Genomic DNA, 18,916 nt, shown 5'->3' on the forward strand with positions numbered 1-18,916 from the left:
AATTGGACACACCACTCCAGGTGTGGTCTTGCCAGATGTGGTCACACCAGTGCTGAGTAGAGGGGGTGAATCACCTCTCTTAGTATCTATGGTTGTAGGATGGGGTCCCTTAAGAATGATTCAACTTAAAACTTTATAATTTAAAGCATACAAACAAACCAGAGAAAGAAATCAATTAGGGAAAAGTAAATGGCTAAACAGTAAGGAAAGATATTATAATAATTTTAAAACCCTGTAAATTAAAGAGAAGAAAAGATACCTGGATGGTAGATGCTAGAGCCACTATTTTCTCTGAGAAATTATGGCAGTTGTACTAACTTAAGTCACTTGGAGTTGTATTAAGCATAGCCAGACCTAAGCACTGAGAACAAACACTGGCACTAGCAGAGGGAAAAACAATGTTAGAAAATGCAATATGTCTCTTCCATTTTTAACTTCTAGGAACATGTGCTGCTTCTTTTCTGAATGCTCGCAGATGTCAGCACCCTGCAGACTGGTTTCTCAGTGGAGGAGAAATCAGAGTGGATATACTCTAAAGGCAAATTGAGTAATTTACATTTAGACACTCATCCTGGAGCAGAGATTGTCATAAATAACACACAGGCGATACCTTTCAAGACACTCAGCAAAACGCCAATGCCCTGTTCCCAGGGAGCAACTTCAAGGCATCGGCCAAAAGCAAACTCTCTGGCCTCTCACATAGCAATGCCCTCATCGAAAGGTATATTAAAATGTCAGCAGGAAAGAGATGCCAATCTCTGCATTTCCTAGTGCACAATGACATTTTGAAAGCAGTGCCACCTGGTGACACCTGCCAAACAAAACTCCGCTGCTCAGCAGAGCGTACACTGCCTCAGAAATAACTTAAAGAAGGATACAGAATTGAATGAAACCAAAAGAAAACAAACAAAAAAGTGGATATTTTTTGTATTTCCTTTTATTATTCCTTGTCAAGTTTCCACATGTAAAACATTTTTTTTTTTTTCTGAATAGTGGTGAGAGCAGGCAATGGGTTTAATAACTGGCATCAGTTCCTGCCTGCTGGCACCGTAATTTATCTCAGCAGAGTACAGCCCTCCCCTATGATAAGCTGCTACCACGAGTTATGAAACCTCTTTCATAGGCTGACCCATAACCAAAAATACCAATCTCGGTACAAAGTGGGTTTGGAAGTACACTTAAGATGACACAGGAGTGATCACACAGCTTTTAAATGCTGCAAACATCCAAACGCGGTCTGGAGCAGCATCGCCTCCTCACATGGCCAACACAACGGTTTTGTGATGCTGGCTACCAAGGAGCAAGCCTTCTGCGTCAGGAATGCAGAAATCTGTCTATCGGGGTTTGTTTAGAGGGGGTGGGTCAGCTCTCTTCTGGTTCAGATGCTACTCTGTCAGAGGAAATCCCACCCTCATTCACTGGTATTCATCCATCTCTCTAAAACAGCTCTTTTTTTTTTTTTTTTTCAGTTTCAGTTCCACATCAAACTATAAACTGTCAAGTATAAGGGAGCCAAGAACCTGCAGGCTGAGAGGCAAGCCAAAGCAATACCTTCTCCGTAAGCATCTCAAATATGGCAGGGCTGTTACACAAAGCAAAAAGCTATTGCTTTAAACTGTCATATCCTTCAGCTGCTGTAAAAGTAGTCTTTTATCTGTTCTCTGGATCTATTTTTACCTGCCTATTCCCAAGTATCAACATTCAGCCAGCAAAGAGAAATCTGTTGCTGCTGAAGATCTGTGCAACTGAAATTCCCCTTAGGTCCTATGTATGCCATCCTCTATGTCCACTGAATGATTGACATTAATTACTTCAATCACAGCATGGACACTAGCTCTGGTGAAAGGGAAAGGGATTAAAGCAGGAGCAAATGGAGGAAATTTTCTGTGGGAGGATGCACCTCCAGACTCAACAGCAGCTTCTGTTGGTGCACTGTATGCTGCTAAAATCCATCCCCAGGCTAGAACTGGATATTTGTATGCATCCAGCCATCACAGTGTTTCAGACCCAAGGAATGGATGTGTCATCCCATCAAGGTAGGAATAAATTACCATCCTTGCCTTTACAGAGAGATTAAGTAATCTCAGAATCACACAAGCAGTCTACAGGAGAGAGAAAAATTGCATCCAGCTTCCGCATGTCTCTGGTCATTCCCAATCCATCAACAGGCCTTTGCAAAACTATCAACTACTTACGGACAGAAAAGCTACTTTTACTTCGTAACATCTAACTAAAGAAGAGATGGTAGATGAGTGAATACTGAATATTCATACCCAGCATATTTTCCTTGCACCCTTCATAGACTGGCATGAGGACAAAGAGGCAGGTACCACCCCAGCTCTTTGTGTTTGTACCTATCCCATCTGACATATTTACATGTCAAGTTTGAAACACAGAAGAAAATGTAACTAACTCGCCTAACCTATTTCTCCCCATCCTTTAAAGACAAAACTGTAGGAAAGTAGCTTGCTAAATGCTTCAGGTTGGTTGGTTATTTTTCTCCATCTTCCATTTGCACATCAAAAGACTTGCTCATAAAAAGATTAAGAGCAGTCTCTGAAAAATAGAACACCCAGTACACAGGCAAATAATAAAAACATTAGAAAAGAAAAATCACTTATCAAATTTCCCTTAGACTTCTGGGTGGGGGTTGGGATTTTTTGAGAAACAAATGTTCATTGAATTGGATCTGAGAGATATGTATTGATATGTGTAACCATCTAGCTCCTGAACATGAGGGTAAGACAAGAGAAGTCAGAATGCCACCATGAGAGGTTCAAAGCTCTTTAGCCATTTTCTTGTTTCTGTTTAAAATGGGGTTTTTTCTTCCTTTTTAAAGAGCTCTTAAAACAAAGAGAGAGCTAGTGTCAATCCATGCTCTGGATCTAAATATTTTAAAAGGCAAGCAATAACACTGAAAATAGCTGTATGCATATATTCCACCATGAGTCATTATATTTTAATATTTCGGTGTCTGGCAAATCACTGAGTGCATCACTATCTACCCTGTGAGATAATTAAGTTTAAAAGTCATAACAAATGTAAAATAACACATAATGAAACAATCCAAAAGCTATGCATTCACATTCTCCTTGGAATATTTTCTGATTACCCTCTTGCAAATTGTCAGCTACCCAGTGATAGTAAAATTGTTTGAATAATTTTAAGAGAAAAATCAAACACATTAACTTTTAATAATATTTTATGAGACTCATAATTCTTTGGGATGTAATAACCTCTTATCCTACTGTGATTAGTCACTCGGATCCATCATGTTGGTCCCCTGGTACTCAAGACAATCTAAATTTTGAGTAATACTGGAAAAGGTAAGAGAGATCCAAAATTAATACAGTGCTTTGTACTTGTAATGTTATCCCTAATGGAAACTTTTTTTCAAAAAAATCCAAACCTGACCAAGGGACCAAATTGTGAAGAGACAGAAGATGACATAATTTGCAGGAGACAACACTGTGATGGGACCCTAGTACAATGATTTAATTATTATCTTGAATAATCACAATTCTAATGATAGTTGTCTAAACGCTAGACACTGAAACTCCCTACTGTCAAGGCCAGCAGCAAGAGGCAGGAAGACAGTAAACCCCTTTTCAACTTGATGGAGTGCAGGGAAATCTCACGCTAACGTTAGCAGCCCACAGTTTACCAAGCCCACCATCCTGGGCTGCGGGAGCTACTCCGTAGCTCACAGAAGACCGCCGTATTTCTCCTGTGTTCTTGTCGCTGGCACTGTTCACAGTCACGTTTATCAGTTTAATACCTTGGCTAATTTCACCCCAGAATAATGTTTGTTTATATAAATCTACTCTCCATGGTAAAATAGCTAATGCTTGAGCATTTCAAATGTTACCCTATTAATGGAAGACTGGATGGTGAGAGCAGACATCCTATAGAAAATTACCACACTCTCCAATTGCCTGTGTTAGTCCTGCCTGTCGGTAAGTGGTGATTAACACCCCGCTGGCTGCAGCTGTACTTCTCAATATAGATTCTCTGAGTAGGAGGATGCACAGAGCGTACCTCATTACTATGTCTTTAAAGCTGTAAAGCAAGGAATAATGCAAAATAAATCTTTAAACTAAAGGTCATAGACCAGAATACGTCGGCATGAACACCTGCTCGCACTTTTTTTCTGATAAAATCACAAAGATAAGTGATTTATACGCTTTTGTTCTGTTCCCTTTCATTGCAGGTATGCAGAGGCCACACAACTGGATGTTAAAAATTCTCAGCCATAGCGGTATGTTTTTATATAATGTTAGGAGAAAAGCATAGGAGCTTAGCTAACAGGCTGCTTGGCTGGCTGAGACAGCAGAGCTGGCATTAGCTATTTCCCCTCCTTGCCCCAAGCTTGTTCACCACAGACTGGTGGAGAACAGACCAGTCATCCTGTTCCCTCCATGCTTCCAACACTGAAAAGTTTGTTCCAATTCAAGTCCTTTTTGTGTGCATACTAAATCTGCAAACTGACACGTAAAACCTGGCTGTATTGCTAAGCTATCAAACCCAGTAATGACAGGCTTACTTACATGAGAGAAAATTATTGCCTGACAATGCAAAGTCCCCATGGTCACCACTTCAGTAGATTTTGGTCTCCTCAAGCTCAGAGGCCGTGCAGTTTCACAGACAAGGGCAAACAACACTGCTGCATGTAAAACCTAGCAGTGCTCTGGTGTGGTCCCATCAACTCTCTTTCTCGCTGGAGACAATCCTTTGCCTTTGGCCAGACACAGCGCTACCCTGCACCCCTCGGCACTGATGGGTGCTGCAGGAGTCCAGCCCCAGCACGTCGGGGAGGCTAGGCTGAGAGCAGGCAGCTGATCCTTCTCCAAAGGACCCAGCACCCCTTGGAAAATCTAGTCCCACATATGCGCAGTGAACGTATCTAAAAATATACCCATAAATGAGCAAGACATAGTCTTCTTGCCCTACTGCCTACCATGGGCATGGTGGAATAGATACAGCTTCCACCACTGCATCTGCCACAGAGGTGAAAATCAGTTTTGGGCAGTCACCAACAAAGAAAAAGAAAAATGAAAAGAAGAAAGAAAACCTGACTGTTGCTGGTGAAAGAAGTATAGGCTGATTCAGAAGTACTTGGACAGGAAAGATTTTTACTCAACTGAGTCACTGCAAAGCAAAGTGATCACATCTCCTGCTGCCGCGGGAACTGAGCACAGAACCCCTTCAGATCACAAACACCTTGTAAGACAGACATCCAGACTGAGTTGTCCTGAGAAGATACCACCTCTCACTGTGCAGAATTATCCTCCCAGGCACAGGGTTCACCCACGTCCAGTCTGGCTGAGCATCCTGCCAAGAACTCTGCCAAGAGGAGAATCAGGAAAACATCCACCTCGTATTTTGGTGACTGAGAGAAACAGTACGATGGAGACTGAGCAACAGCTCTGAGAGCTCTGCAGAGCTGTGAGATGATGTCTTAAGTCCTACTTGGAGTACTGCAATATTTAGGAGTTGAGGGTAGATTTCCTGAGGTGTCCTGCTTGTCTTGCTTCTCAACCAAAAAGATGCCAATGATACTAGTCGTGACAGGCTCTGTGATTAACCAACATCTACCTTCTACCCTAAACCACTTTGTAGTATTATCACAACTTCAGAAATTACCATGTTCCTGTAAAATTCACAAAGCACTGCTGAACCTAAAACCTGTGCCTTCTATTTGTTTCTGAACTGGCTTGTTGAGAAAGCAGGCACAGGGTATCCTGCTGGGACTCGGGATTATTCTTTGTCAGCTCTTGGTCTGAAGACTTTCACTGAGATGAAAGGTCTCCTTTCCACAGCGAAGGAAAATAAATCCTGCTGGGCCTCTGAAAGACTCGCTTCTGCTATCTCCCAAAATGCTGTTGGTGCTGCAGGAAGAACAGCCAGCAAAAGCCAAATTCAAGTAAGACTGAGGTATGGGCTAAAACAAAATAGGCAACACTCTCAAGAATTCAAAACCCTGCGGAGTTTTGAAGCCACATGGGGACACCACTCCTTAATTCAGTAGGTTTACTGACAGATCCTGGGATCTCTGAGGAGCCACAGAAGCCAAGGGCACCAAGAATCACTGGAGATGGGCTGCCCATGCAGCCTCTTGACCCTGACTACATGTGCTGCCTCTAGGCCAGGTCAGTGCAGGTTTTCTGTAGGCAAGGAGCATTGCTTTCCACTTGTGTAAAACTGGGCAGTCTGGAGAAGACACAAGATGAAAAAGTTCAAGGATATGATGGAACCACCACTCAGGCATGCATTCTGCCCTGGCAAGCCATTTGGTGTGTAGTGTGATTCAGCTTTCTGAACTGACATTTAATATTTGCATTTCTCTCTAATGCACACGGGATTATGCCTGGATGCCTGACAAGTCACCTTGCACTCCATAATCACAACCGCCCGTTAGGATAATTAAACTGTCACCTAACAGGGGGAAGCTTATGAGTGCAGGGGACAAACCTGATGCAAGAGGCAAACCTGGACTATTGAACATTTTATTTATCTACTTACTTATTTTGTCAGAGATAAGAATAGTCATGAAATGCGTGCCAATCTCTAAAAATTTAGCAAAGCTTTTCCTCAGTGTGTCATTTGCAGACATAAGCACAGAAAAATTCATAATTACAAGAACTCAACACATCTAGAGAATTATAAGAAATAGAATATTTTTGCTTTTAAATACTTGGGAGACACTGAGATAGTCTGGTTATGTCAGAAAGCTTTAGATTAGATTGATAATGCAAATATGTCAAACTTGCCCACCTGGAGAGATGCAGTACAACTAAGATTAATAAACGTGTCACTAGGAAAAGCTTATGTACCAGAGACTGCAGATTTGCGGCTTGAACTGTTGAGGCATTCTTGAGAAAAAACCCTTATAGAACAAAAACATGAGATAAGTTCAGAAGAGAGAGTCCTGACTGCAGCAGTCATTACACTCAGAAAGTATTTGAAAGGGGAAACATCCCCTGTTTCCCATCATTAAAACAAATCTGGAGATACCAAGTGGGCCTCTGGGCTATTCCCAGGCAACTGAGTTTACCTTCACTGAAAACCTTTGTCCTCTGGAATGCAGAAATCTGGAGGAAAATCTGAAATATGTATACTTTTGAATATATTTTGGCTGAAAAGGTGAATAGAAAAAGACCTCAGGCAGCTGCAAACTTCTTCCTTCCCAAAAAGCTCCACTGCAAGGTCGCAGAACAGGCTGGGAAGTCACCCCACACTACCACCAATGGCCAAGGCTATTAGAGGCACCCGAAGAGACATGATAACCATTCACAAGTGGAGGAACATCAGAGAAATTAGTCACTCATCAAGGCAATCCCCTTCAAAGCCTCCCTGGCTGTATCACTGTATTATGGGCTTGTCTTGCCACTGCTGTGTCAGAAAGAGGCTCGCCCCTAAGACAGTCCGATTAGTCACTCGGATCCATCATGTTGGTCCCCTGGTACTCAAGACAATCTAAATTTTGAGTAATACTGGAAAAGGTAAGAGAGATCCAAAATTAATACAGTGCTTTGTACTTGTAATGTTATCCCTAATGGAAACTTTTTTTCAAAAAAATCTGGGTCTGTGCTGGGGCGGGATGCCAGTACTCTCCCTCAACTGAGCTGAAGTTGTGATGGCCAAGAGCAGTGAAGACAGCCATGCTCCTTCAACCCACACATCCTTGCTGAGGCAGCATCAGACCAGACTGGCAAGCATCAGGACAGACACTGAAATGAGAAAGATGCCACCATCCCTATCTCTCAAATGCATTTTTTAAGGCTGGATGGAAGTATATGACAAGGGCCTTCATCAGTCAAACTCAAGTCCTTTCTTCCATGGCTATTCTCACTAGGTTTGACAGCCAGAAAAAAACTTTTTTTTAAAAAAAGTAGAGACTCTGATGCTATCAACAAATTCAAGCCTCAATCACTCACCACTAGGGTAATCCTGTAGCGTAACTGCAACTGGTGAGGAACCAGCACGAAGGAGGTGCCACTCCAACCTGAGCCACTCTGGCACAGACTGTGTGGAGACCCTGATATACATGCTTAATGTATATTAAGTGTAACGTCTTCAATCTCATGAAGAATTATTATGCCTTTGTGTTAAAGGCACAGTTTGCCATGAGCCACCAAAAATCATTATGGAGATTACTCCTCACCTGGAGATGAGCTGAAACACTTAAATAACACCTGAACCATGGCATGCTTTTCTCAACAACGAGAAAAACGTTTCTTTAACTGCACTTTTTGAAAGTTTTAAATCAATTAACCAAGTGAATTTAATGTGTTTTGTTTGTTTTTTTTTTAATAGAGATTATGAGTTTTTTCTTAAACTCTGGGATTATATTTTAAAATTTAAAAAGGGAGAAGTGTACAATATTTTGAGTGCCTCCTTAATTTCACTTAGACTCCAAAGTAATTAATTGCAACGCAGTAAGTTACCTTGGAGTATGAATATAGACTGTCCAAAACAGTTTAACACTTTTTAAGTCTTCCTGATACTTTCATAGTCATTAACTATAACTCAATAGGATGTTCCCGGGAGCTTCACACCTAATTGCCTTTCATAGGTAAGAAAAGTTTTATTTGAGTATATTCATACTAAATGCATTCTCTCTAGAAAGAGTATGTCTCAACGCTACATTATTGCAAACTATGTACAAATAAACACATCTGTGTAATTTGTGGCGGCTCGTTGATGTATTAGAATGAAGATTACAAAAATTATGAAAAAAATCTGACATTTTTCTTAAAAAGAAATGTAGAATACATGCATAGTTAATATTCTCCATATGCACAGCACTCAACTACCAGATTTTCAGAAACAGTCTCACTGTATGTCATGGCAAGAAACAATACAAAACATTTTGGTTATCAAACCGCTGGCATGAATTTTTACTATGCATAAAGAAGCATTAAATTGCAGCATGCAAGTTACCCAGCTGTCTTAACAAGAAAAAGTGCATATGATCACATTATTTTAACTCCGCAATATGGATTTTTCACAAAGCCATTCTGCACAATGTTTATTTATTTGTGCCACATGAAACACAAAACTTCCCCTGATAAAAGGAAAGTGCTGTTCAGAAATAATTATGGTTCACAAAGTTTAAAATACTCTTTAATTGGGTTTTATTTAAACATACTAAAATTTCAAATAGCTGCTTATAATCTGTTTGACAAATTTTGTGCAGTATCTAGTACTGGATGCCATTCTTGCTTGTGATTGCCTTCAGGAACATGCTACCTTCTCACCACGAGAGAAGCGGTCAAGCATGATATTGGGGATCAGCCCTGATCCCTCCAGGCAACCGATACAGCTGTAATCTTAATGTTTGTTTTGCAGTATGTCCTGCCTATGTGAGAACAAATACCAGCAGAAAACATACCTTCCAAGCAATTAACTGTGTAGAAGGAACAAGCTGCTTTCCTACTACTTCCTAACTAAAATTTAGAAGTTTTATTCAGTCACCACAGCAGACTGATCAGTCCTACCAGAGATGTAAGAAAACAAAGAGAAGCTGTGTGCAAGTGAAGTTCAGCGGGAGCCTGCTGCTGGGCCAGTGCAGCAAGGAGGCTTTTGGTGAAGAGCCTGAAGGGAGAGGGAAGCACTCAGTAGCAGCTCTGTGCCATGTAATTTATCACTGCACAGCCACAGGCTACGACGTATGGTGCTCTCAATGAAGCACCTGAAGGCAGCTTGGTAGGGCTCTATGAAGATCAATGATACACCAAAGAATACCATTAAAAGACACATTCATCTTCCCCTAATCAATAACAGCCTTAAAATGATCTCCCTGACACACTATTCTTACAAGCATTGCTGCCGGGCTTCTTCAGCTCACTTGTCATCCTCTGGCTCAAGTCTTATTACTGGCATCTACTTCACATGCTCCCCTTAGTGGAGGAATTTGGCTTCCCCTGAAACTTAACAGACAGAACAAGGAAATATAAAAGTGGTATCAAGTTCAATGAAGATACTGAAGTGCATTCAATCTCTTCAGTGACCTCTGATACAAATGTGCAGGTGGCAAGTGATTTTTTTGTCTTTTATCAGACCAGAACAGTCTACTCTTACACACTGTTCATAGATTTTAGCAAGCCATTTCCAAGGGGATTCAAAATTAATGAAAGCATCCTCAGATCTGACTAAAAAGCAATTAAAGAGAAAGGAGCAGCAGACTAAAAATGCAAAGCTTGATTTATCTTTTAGTGCAGGCACAGTGTTACGTGAATTTGTGTTCCCTCCATCGACAGGGATTCTTGTTCTCCTGGGATGAGCTTTATCCTCTGCATGGAAAGCCAAGGGTCGCACCCTGATGCCCTTGAGGGTGCCAGAGTCCCATATGTTTCTTGATAAGCCTGGCTAGTGTCCAACCTCCCGCACAAATGGAAACTGCTAGTGGCCCATGTCCATGCAGATCAGCTGCCCTCAGGGTTTTTGCTAGTGAGCACCCTACAACCTCCTGGACTGCAAAATGGAAGGTCTCTCTATGGTCAGGGGAGCACAGAGAGTGGCAATACTTGCTATCAGACTGTCCTGGTTCAGCTAGGACAGGGTTAAGTTTCCCCAGCAGAGAGGGGGAAGGGATCTCCAGCCGGGTTATTCGTACCATGCTGAGGTCAGGTCCAGCAAGGCAGCACAGGAAGCTTTTTCCTTTGTGGCTTTGGTGGCGGGGAACATCACAAGCAACTGAGCTGTCCGTAACTATTGTGGTATTTCTCTGTATATCTTTTGTCTTGTTTACTGTTATTGTTGTCATCATTGTTACTGTTGTTGTTCAGATTGTTTATCACACTGTTGTATTAAATTTCGTCTTATTTTAACCCGGGGTTTGTGCCCTACTTGTGTCCAAGGGTGGGGGAGGGACAACGGCAACGTGGTCTCCGGTCCTGGCAGGGCCTAAACCAACACACAGACCTTCCTCAGTTTTTGGAAAGGTAGATAGTCAATCCCTTCTTCCACACACATGCATCAGAAAAAGAGGATGCCTGTGGGTCCTTGTGAGAGACTGAAATGTCCCATGGCTGTCTCAAAGCTTGCTTGTGTCTGTGCAAATCTCCAAGAGAAGCTGCTGTGGCCTGTGAATTGGTCTGGGGGATGCTGCCCAGAGAAGCGGGAGTGTATTGAGGGATGCACTCTCCACTTCTTGGCGGTTGCATTGTCCAGACTCTTTAGACAAGCCTCAAAGGGGCAGACATGGACAGAGCTGGCCCCATCCTGCAGCCGTTTGTGTTTCTATTGTGTAGGCCAGACCCCATGCATGCATTGCTGATGAACTGATATGAGGAAACGTTCCTGTCCTGAAGCCAGATGCAACAAAACCTGTTGCACCAGAGGAAAAAAAACTGAAGGCGAGCAGATATGCTGATCAGCTGGTATGGTGAACCTAAAAAGGCAACAGAAAATATTGCTCTTTGTGCATCTACCATTGAGGCCTGATCCGTGTGCACCCATCACCGAAGAACTGAAGACTGAGGACCAACAGGGCGCCGCTGGATCCATGGTGGTGACCATTCTTGCAGCCCTATCCCGCATCCTTTCTTTATTTCCGTCTTTTCCTTCTATCCTGTCCTATTGCTACCCCTCTTTTTTTTAATAATAAAAACCTATTTTGAGTATACGGTATTTGACCTAGTTTGTGTCTTAATCTCGCTCTTGGGATTGTATCGAAACCTCCCCAAACACTGGATCGGGACAGTCCTCAACCCTCCCACCAGGAAATGATCTTTCTATGCAATGCAGTATTCACTCCCTGAAAAAACAAATACTGAGGTTTTAATTTGGCTGAGACAAAACAGATGCTGCTGTTAGCAGGGGCAAGGGGACTCACACATGAGTTAACACATCCTAGATAAAGCCCTTTTATTTCTGTTGATCATTCTACGTTGGCTTGACCAAGCTGTTAAGTCTAGATACTTTGAGCACGAATGTCAGAGTGACATTGCTCATCTGCCTTATAACATGCTCGGTTAGCACTACTGAGCAGAGTTTACCATCGCAGTCTTGAGTGCAGTAACTCAGAAGCCATTTAGGAAAAGCTTCCCACAGTCAATGTCCACCAGTATCTCTAAGAAACCTTCTGTACCTATGACACACAATTGCCCCTAAGTTCACCACATCTGATTTACTGCTCTTTGGTGTTGTGTTGAGCATGGATAGAGAAGCCTCTGCTTTGCTATCTAGCTGGAGCTTAGTTCTGCTTCATTAAAAACACTCTACCTAAATGAAGGAGATTTCATTAGGATCTTGACAGATACTAATTTGGTAGGGGTCACAATCATGATACTACATAACTATTTTTCCTGCACCTAAAACATAGTTCCATCCAAGTTACAAAGTTCAGATCTGAACCCATTATGCTGGGAAATCCAAACCCCATACATATATTTGAATTCAAAATTGTGCTTGAGAAAGGACAACTGTGGGATAACCAGATGATCAGGCCCAGTCAACATGGGTTTATGAAAGGCAGGTCCTGCTTGACAAACCTGATCTCCTTGTATGCCAGGGCAACCTGCTTATTGGATGAGGGAAAGGCTGTGGATGTTGTCTATCTTGACTTTAGCAAGGCCTTTGACACCGTTTCCACAGCATTCTCCTGGCAAAACTGGCTGCTAGTGGCTTGGAAGGGCACACGCTTTGCTGGGTAAAAAACTGGCGGGATGGCCGGGCCCAAAGAGCTGTGGTGAACGGCGTTAAATCCAGTTGGCGGCCAGTCATGAGTGGTGTCCCCCAGGGCTCGGTTTTGGGGCCACTCCTGTTTAACATCTTTATTGATGATCTAGACGAGGGGATCGAGTGCACCCTCAGTCAGTTTGCAGATGACACCCAGTTGGGTGGGAGTGTTGATCTGCTCGAGGGTAGGGAGGCTCTGCAAAGAGACCTGGACAGGCTGGAGCCATGGGCTGAGGCCAACTGCAGGAGTTTCAATGAGGCCAAATGCCGGGGGCTGCCCTTGGGCCACAACAAGCCCCAGCAGCGCTACAGGCTTGGGGAGGAGTGGCTGGAGAGCTGCCAGTCAGAGAGGGACCTGGGGCGGTTCATTGACAGCCGGCTAAACAGGAGCCAGCAGTGTGCCCCGGGGGCCAAGAAGGCCAATGGCATCCTGGCTTGTGTCAGCAATAGCGTGGCCAGCAGGGACAGGGAAGGGATCTGACCCCTGTACTCGGCACTGGTGAGGCCGCCCCTCGATTCCTGTGTTCAGTTTTGGGCCCCTCACTACAAAAAGGACATTGAATGACTCGAGCGTGTCCAGAGAAGGGCAACGCAGCTGGTGCAGGGTCTGGAGCACAGGTCGTACGAGGAGTGGCTGAGCGAACGGGGGGTGTTTAGTCTGGAGAAGAGGAGGCTGAGGGGAGACCTCATCGCCCTCTACAGCTGCCTGAAAGGAGGTTGCAGAGAGCTGGGGATGAGCCTCTTTAACCAAGGAACAAGTGATAGGACAAGAGGGAATGGCCTCAAATTGTGCCAAGGAAGGTTTAGACTGGATATTAGAAAGTATTTCTTTACAGAAGGGGTTGTTAGGTGTTGGAATGGGCTGCTCAGGGAGGTGGTGGAGTCCCCATCCCTGGAGGTGTTTAAGAGTCAGGTTGACATAGTGCTGAGGGATCTGGTGTAGTTGGGAACTGTCAGTGTCAGGTTAATGGTTGAACTGGATGATCTTCAAGGTCTTTTCCAACCTAGATGATTCTGTGATTCTGTGAAAAGTACTGTTACAGATCGAGCAGAGAGACCCTACAGCATCCAGAATTAGTTGCTTTGCATCTGAACCTTTGCCCGAGATGATTCTCCCATCTGATGCTGAAACTTGCAACTGTGAAAAGGTTTATATATACTTAAGAAAAAATTACAGTTAGTGATGCAGAAATAATTCCCATGCCAAAAATATTTCAGAAATGAGGAGCAAATATAACTCAATTTTGATTATAATTAGGTTTCCTGTGGTTAGTTTAATGTTTTCTCATTTACCCTTTCATTCTAGCAGTGTAATCAGTCACCTGGTTCTTTATGAACTATTCACCACAGTGTACATGCAAAACTGGCTGGAGATAGTCTCAGAACCAGCTTCTGCAAATGTGATGCCCCAGGCAGGAAATAGGCATGGGGCACATACACATTAAGAAAAAAAATAATAATAATAGTAATTAAAGAACAAAGCTTAGCGCCACTTTATTGCTTAAAACTGATGTAGTTGTTATACCAAGCAACAGGACTTTTAATTTCTAATTACTGTATTTATTTTCCTAAACAGATTTCGAAGTTGTTGCAAAAACCTGCATAATTATTTCACATGAGCAATTAAATATTAAGACTAAATAAACAATATTCATTGGATAATTATGTTGAACTACGTAATTATTTAGGAAAACAGAAATGAATCAATCGTTTACATTTTCTAGCCTTTGGAGAAGAAACCATTTTTAGAATTTCTTATTAAAAGTCAAAGGATTTTTCATATCTTGTAAAATTCAGACTTGAGCTAGTTCAAGGAGCTGCTTGAAAACTAGATCTGTATTTGCATCAAACATAAAAACTCTAAAGAACATTTTTCACTGCTTAAAAGAAACTACTTTTGAGTATAAGACTCCTTAGTGAGATTTTATTTTCCTTTAAAGAGAAGGAAAGTTTGGCAGGAAAGCTAAAACAGGGTATAACAAAAAAAATTAACTACTCCAAATCGTTCTGCATTTGGTTCCATTCCATTCTAGCTTCTCTGCTTTGCAGGACAAATCAATAAAATATTTTCACACCTTTAAAAGAACATAGAAATGGAGCAGTTTCAGCAAGTATCCCATTTACTACCAGTAGGTAAATTAAGATGAGTCTTTGTGGTTAGGTGCTCTGCATAGGCTCTCACTGAAGCTCACCAGCAGTTCATTAGAACTGCTCTAATTCCAAGACCACCATCTGCATGCCCACTTAAACTCTGTATTTCACCTGTACTGAAAATAAAGTGCAATATATGGTTCGGGGTTTGCTGTGTTGGTTGGGTTTGTTTTGTTTTTTTTTTATTTGCTAGTAGTTGCACAGAGTGGGTAGGATAGCATCTAGCTGTGGCATACTGATCTATTGCTGCTATGGGTAAAATTTTTCAGTTCAGTTTTAAGTGCTTTCTCCTATGCTGTTCTTAACTTCAAACATCTAAACAGCATTTTCACCTGAAGTGTTGTGTTGGGTTTGTGTGTGGCAGGGCTTTTGGAAGCAGTGGAGGGGGCTACAGCAGTGGCCCCCTCTGAGAAGCTTCTTGAAACTCCCTCAGCTCCAAGTCGTACCCGCCTCTGCACTAAGGCCAAGCCAATTAGTGACAGTGGCTGCACCTCTGCAATAACGTATTTAAGAAGGGGAACATGGGACAAAGAGTTGGAGTTGTGAGGAGGAGAGTGAGAGGAGTCCCTGACCTGTGGAGGAAGGAGCAGTGGGACTGACTGCACCCCCCCATTCTCTGCCCCCTGTGCTGCTAGTGGGGAGAGGTTAGAGAAATCAGGAGCAAAGCTGAGCCTGGGAAGAAGGGAGGGGTGGGAGGAAAGTTGTTTTTAAGATTTAGTAATGCTTCTCCATATCCTACTCTGTTAAGTGTTGTTGTCAGTGTCTGAATTAAATTGATGTTTTTTTTCTTCCCTTAAGGAGTCTGTCTTTTGCCCATGACCATAATGGGTACATCATCCCTCCCTGTCCTTATCTTGATTCAAGAGCCTTTTGCTTTAGTTTCTCCTTCCCATCCTTGAGGGAAAAGGAGTGAGCAAGTGGATTCGTGGTGCTTAGTTGCCCTCTGGGTTCAAAACATGACAAATATTTCCTAGATCAAGACATTGATCTTTCATTGTGGTTTATCACTTTGAGACTAGAAACAAATGAAATATTTTTTTTTTTAACCTTTAATTGTTAGCTGGCATGAGAGTCGCATCATAAAATCATGTCAACTATTCCCTAGATAATTGTATGTACTTGTGCATCCACATGTGTTCATTTCAATATATTATCAGTATTAATCAGCTGTTCTCTTTACTAAGTACAGGGAATACAAGCAATACTCTAGATGCTAATGTCACATCTAATTGCCCAAAGTAAACCTGACAATCTTCTAGGGAAATGCACCGCAGGTATCACTACATATGCTCACTGGGGGATGTCTAGTGAACAGTCAAACCAGAGCTTGGAATGGCAAAAACCAACAGTGTTCCTGCCTAGGTTTTAAATACCATGGACTTTATCAAAACTAGTGATTGCCAAATTTTGAGCTTACAGATATTCCTCCCTCTTGGCTGCATATGGAGTTCTGGCTCCATATGAGCACAGCTAGGCAACTGGCCTGGTATTTGCAATTATTTTCCATGAGGAAAAAGATTTCAAGCAATACAATATCTTACAGAAAGGGAAAATTTTATTTGGGAGGCACGTACATGACAAAGTCACTCATCCCTAGAAATCCTGACATGTTTTACAACTAACATTTTTGTAAAAACAAGGCAAATTGCGGAGCCAGAAACCCGTGAGCACAAACAGTCCCAGACAATTTATAATTCTGTACCATAAATAGCTGGTCCATAATTCATTGACGGAGAGTTAATGAGAATATTTGTAACTAATACCCATAAGAAAGATAAGGGGTGGTGTAATGCGGTTTATACTTTCCTACAATACTTTTCAAGGACAGCAGGGAAAGCTTCCTGACAGCACAAAGCAACAAGAAATATTGCACTGACCTACCGATTTCCTACATTCCCATCAAAGTAATCCATGTGTAGAGACATTAAAGAACAATTTGTCCCAACTGACAGTTTCCAAATAACTAGATGCCTTTTAATTGCTGGCATCATTAACCTTAATAGTATAATTGTGTAGCTCCAAATAATAATAATAATAATAATAGTAATATAATTTTCCCTCACTTCCAAATTGTTCAGCAAAACTAGAAAAAAACGGTGCACAGAATAAATTGTAAGAAGGAAAAAACAGATAAGAATGTGAACTTTATCAGTTTTATCTGCCACAGCTCACAACCTTTAAGGAGTAAGTACCTGCATGTAAACTTCTTTAGACAAGTAATAAATATTAATAATTGCCAAATGCCTATAGGTTTTACGTGACCTTTTCAAACAACATGTCAGATCTCCCCATTCTGAGGACACACTGTAGAACATCGTATAAAACCAGCATTGTCATGTATAGTTCATTCCTGTGCACACCCAGGCTTCAGCAACTCTACCTGCTAGAGTATCCTCTACTGAAGACATGATGACATATCCTTTTATTGTTAAGTTTAACCATGCGTACAAAAAGGGAGGTATGTTCTTTGTCCCTACACAGCCAAAAAGGCCTTTCCTACCTAGTCTGGAGTTCCTGAGACACACAAGGTTGGGTACTGGTCACCACAAGTTGTCTGTGCACTCAAGAGAAAAGGAAAGACATCTCTAAAAGACAATTCAGATTCAATGATCTGAATGACTCTCTGGGGGTAGTAGATGGCTTAATCTGTGCCTAGTTGGTGGTGAGATACATTTGGATTACTAACATCTATTGTATTTAAACAGAATAGCACAAGGAAAATTAATTTTGTCAGACAAAACTGACTTGCTAATTGTCATCAGTCTAAATAACCAAACTATTATATTGGTTTTGCCATAGTCATCTTCATGGAAAGGGAACAACCCAATAGATCATTTTGTTATGCATTAGGGATGTAGTAAATGTCTGATTCAGCACATAAACATCTGGGTAAAGAGCACTGGCCTTCAAGGGAAGACAGTTGCTCAGTGTTTAAATAGATGCATAAGTCCTGTATTAAATATAAAACCTATGCTAGGCAGTTCTCTATGTCAGTAAAAAACAAGAACTAAATGATATAACCTGAATATTAATCCTAGGGAGAAAACATCATTAGAAAGCAAAGAATGAGGAAGAACTGACTCCTGAATAATGTATGAGGCTGGTCCTCTGCTCTGTTCCTATTTTGGCCATTGTTGTACTCTTCCAGCTGTCCTTTACCAGTCTCTTCATCATCTCTTTACTCTTTCCTACACACAAAACAGGGATACTGACTCTTAGCTCCTTTAAGTAGTGCTTTGAGTCCCACTGATAAAAAGCTAATCACTACAATGAGGTTTTTTACAGTAATTATAATTGTCCTGAAAGCCAAAAAGGTAGTCCTTAAGCTCTGAACTGCAAAGTATGCTTCACAAAAATAATTGTTTAATGGAAGTGTCATTTCCTAAACGTTAAAAATACAACAAAGCAGGAACCTTACAAAATTTCTGATTCTCATCCTTTCAGTTCTGCATTAAGTACCCTGATTTTTCAGTGAGGAGCCACAGCCAAAAGCAGCAAACACTTCCTTTTGAATCTATATTCTCTGATGAACAGTATTACACTGTTTCCTGCAAATGTGTTTCCAGGGAAGACTCCAAGTTTATTTTGCTTTAAGCTCCCACTGATTCTTAGAATATCCTTATACTGCTGTTTCTGAGTTTGGTCTCCTTCTGTATCTACCCTGCTCTGCCGCACTACAGCAGGCAACAGCTACTCTCCACAAATGTTTCTTCCCTGAAAGAGACTATAATGTGATCAGTTAAAACTAGACAGGCGCTAGCACACCTTCAGATATGCTATTTTAATTCTTGGGACAAAGGCACTAAGCTTCAAAGTTAGCCACAGACATACGTAATGTCCAAACTAGAAGAGTTATGGCATGGTCTGAGGGCAGCTGTATGCACTATCTCAAATGGAATTTAGCACTTTTGCTGAATATTGCATTTTCCTGCCCACTCTATGCTCAGAGTTGATGCTTACATTTGAACATCATACTGTGGGACAGATCTATCAAAAATCAAGAGGATTTCACTCTTTGCCATGGTATATACACATATATACTTTGATTAAAAACAAACAAACAAACAAACAAAACCCAAAC

At 41.7% G+C, this 18,916-nt stretch overlaps 1 protein-coding gene across 4 annotated transcripts in view; it reads right to left on the minus strand.

The window, feature by feature from the left end:
- Nucleotides 1-18,916, minus strand: part of HS6ST3 (heparan sulfate 6-O-sulfotransferase 3) — a 316,757-nt gene that overhangs the window by 30,375 nt on the left and 267,466 nt on the right. The gene's annotated exons all lie outside the window — the stretch shown is intronic.

This window comes from Athene noctua, chromosome 1, assembly GCF_965140245.1.
Source record: "Athene noctua chromosome 1, bAthNoc1.hap1.1, whole genome shotgun sequence".
NCBI lineage: Eukaryota > Metazoa > Chordata > Aves > Strigiformes > Strigidae > Athene > Athene noctua.